At 36.1% G+C, this 2,247-nt stretch overlaps 1 long non-coding RNA gene across 1 annotated transcript; it reads left to right on the forward strand.

Annotated features, from left to right (window-relative positions):
• The first annotated feature begins 219 nt into the window (after nucleotides 1-219).
• LOC118756874 lies at nucleotides 220-1,892 on the forward strand. Its single transcript, XR_004995168.1, has 3 exons — nucleotides 220-1,286; nucleotides 1,375-1,496; nucleotides 1,574-1,892. It is a non-coding gene; the product is annotated as an uncharacterized LOC118756874 (long non-coding RNA).
• The last annotated feature ends 355 nt before the right edge of the window (nucleotides 1,893-2,247 follow it).

A 2,247-nucleotide genomic window follows, 5' to 3' on the forward strand; every position in this document is an offset into this window, starting at 1 on the left:
GTCAGTACATGCGACCACCGTCAGACAGTGGCTGAATATTTTTTCGAGCGCTTGTGGTAAAAAGTACTTTAGCCCTGATTAATTTTATTTCTGTTACGCATCACTGGTGTTTTTACTTCTATTAATACGCTTTTGCTAAATGAGAAAAAACTAAAGAAATTTATTAATTTACTAAATTTCAAATTTAATTAATGCAAATTTATTTCTTTTCAGATCAGTTACAACTATTGCAGCGGCAAATGTAATTACGGCAGAAGGGTTTATGGTGCGCCCTAACAGCCCTAGCAGCTTTAGTTCACATAATCCCAAGCACAGAGTTAAATCATTCAAAGAGAAGGGACTCAATCTATTCGAGGGGTCTATTGTGTAATCACAGCACCTATAAAAACCAGCACATAATAAATGAGAAGACTCACATGCCAGGTGTGCTCGATGTACGGCAGAAAAAATTGTGTTACGATTGGTTTTGGGGGACTACGATGTGGCAAGTACTACTCGAACAGTAACGGGTTTGGCCACACCTGAGTGGCAGATCGACCTATCTCGACAGTATTGAAAATATGTCGAGATAGGGCGTTTTTGAACCGAATTATGAAATGGGCCGTTATTGAAATGTTTTCAGAGGTAGGACGTTTTCGAACTTACTGTTGAGATAGGCCGATCTTACACTCAGGTGTCGATATGTCCATGCATCCATATATATTTATTTTTTTAGATGCAACAAAATGTTAACTCAAGCGTAAATTCGACGTTGGGACATGCACGAAATGCTTGCACTATATCTAGAAAATCGTCAGCCCGTTGCTCATATTTTCGCAGTGTTCTTGAGGAATTTTAACTTTTCTTCAAAATGATTTATTTTGGAACGAATTTCCGTCATCCCTTGTCAAGTTTGGTTTGCAGACAAAATATCTACATAAAATGGGATAATTTGTTTCTAAGACAAACCATGGAGCAAAGGACAGTCAGTTACTTACTCTGAATCCTGAACGAATGAGGCATAGTCTAGAGACTAACCCGGGTTTTTTTGTATGAGTATTATTTACAGATTTTTGGTCAATGAATTGACAGCACTTGCACCAATTTGCAATCTTAATTCGCTTACCTTGGATGCAGGACTAAAACAGGATCACCAACTGTTGTTTAATGCCGATGCAACTACAGTCAAAGGTGTTGGTGACAGCTTAACAATTTTGGGTGTATGAGAGAGCAAAGCCTGTCGAAGTCACAACCGGACTTTTTCAAGGCTTTCAAAACATTTCCTCCCAACTATACCGATTGCAGAAGTATGGGCTTTAAATGGTTTTCGTTTGGATTTTGTGCATTATTCGACTTGCATAAATAAACACTTTCTCATCTTAATTGCATTTACAGAATTCGTACAAGTGCGCGAAGGCACATAGTCATCAGCTGAGTATATTATATTGCAGATTGAAGCTAAGAAAGAGGACAATGATACAATTGGGTGTATATTATCCGCGTTAGAAGTAATAAAGGTACAAACGTATGAACGTGTTTTGATGAGAACAAAAATTCAATAACATTTCCCTTCTTCTTATTTAAACCTAACTAGATCAGAAGGAGCTCTTGGAAACTTCAAAAACTAAACTGTGCAAAACAGCTGTTGGCCCATTCGGTTGTGATGAAATATTTAATATCAGTATTGCCTTGAAAAAGCTATTTATTTGTCAAGAGTTATGTCGTCTGGCGGCTTAAGAAAGTTCAGTACCTAACATTTATCTCTTCGGATGTCTGGAAATTCGTATCGTTAATCTCTAATTGTGAATGATAAAAAGGGTTGGGAAAAATTTACTAGAAGCTGTGCTCTCGTATAAACTGATCCTGGCATAAATTATACATCTTGTTTTAATTACTTATAGGCTGAAACAAAATGTGAACATTTTTATACTTTGAAATAAACTTTCGAAATGTAAGTGAAATCGAATAGAAGAAAGTAAAAATTGTGTCTCCACACCACCTCTTATTTATGCACTCAGCATTCTTTAAAGTATTTTCCCATGTAGGCCTATCTTCATCACTTGGCAAGGCTGTCTCAACTGTGCACCTATTTTCAAAGGTTTGTATTTTTTGTTAATGCAGTAGGTAAGTAAGAAGTTATACAAGTAAGTACCCGACTTGAATGATTTTTAAATACGAATCAATAGACATGCCACTATTGAACATTATTTTTTTCCAAACGGAAATATCTATCGTTTTTTGGTAAACATGTATTAAACATATAAAAGT

Source organism: Rhagoletis pomonella, unplaced genomic scaffold (assembly GCF_013731165.1).
Source record: "Rhagoletis pomonella isolate Grant_MI unplaced genomic scaffold, Rhpom_1.0 Rhpom_scaffold_12669, whole genome shotgun sequence".
Taxonomy (NCBI): Eukaryota; Metazoa; Arthropoda; class Insecta; order Diptera; family Tephritidae; genus Rhagoletis; species Rhagoletis pomonella.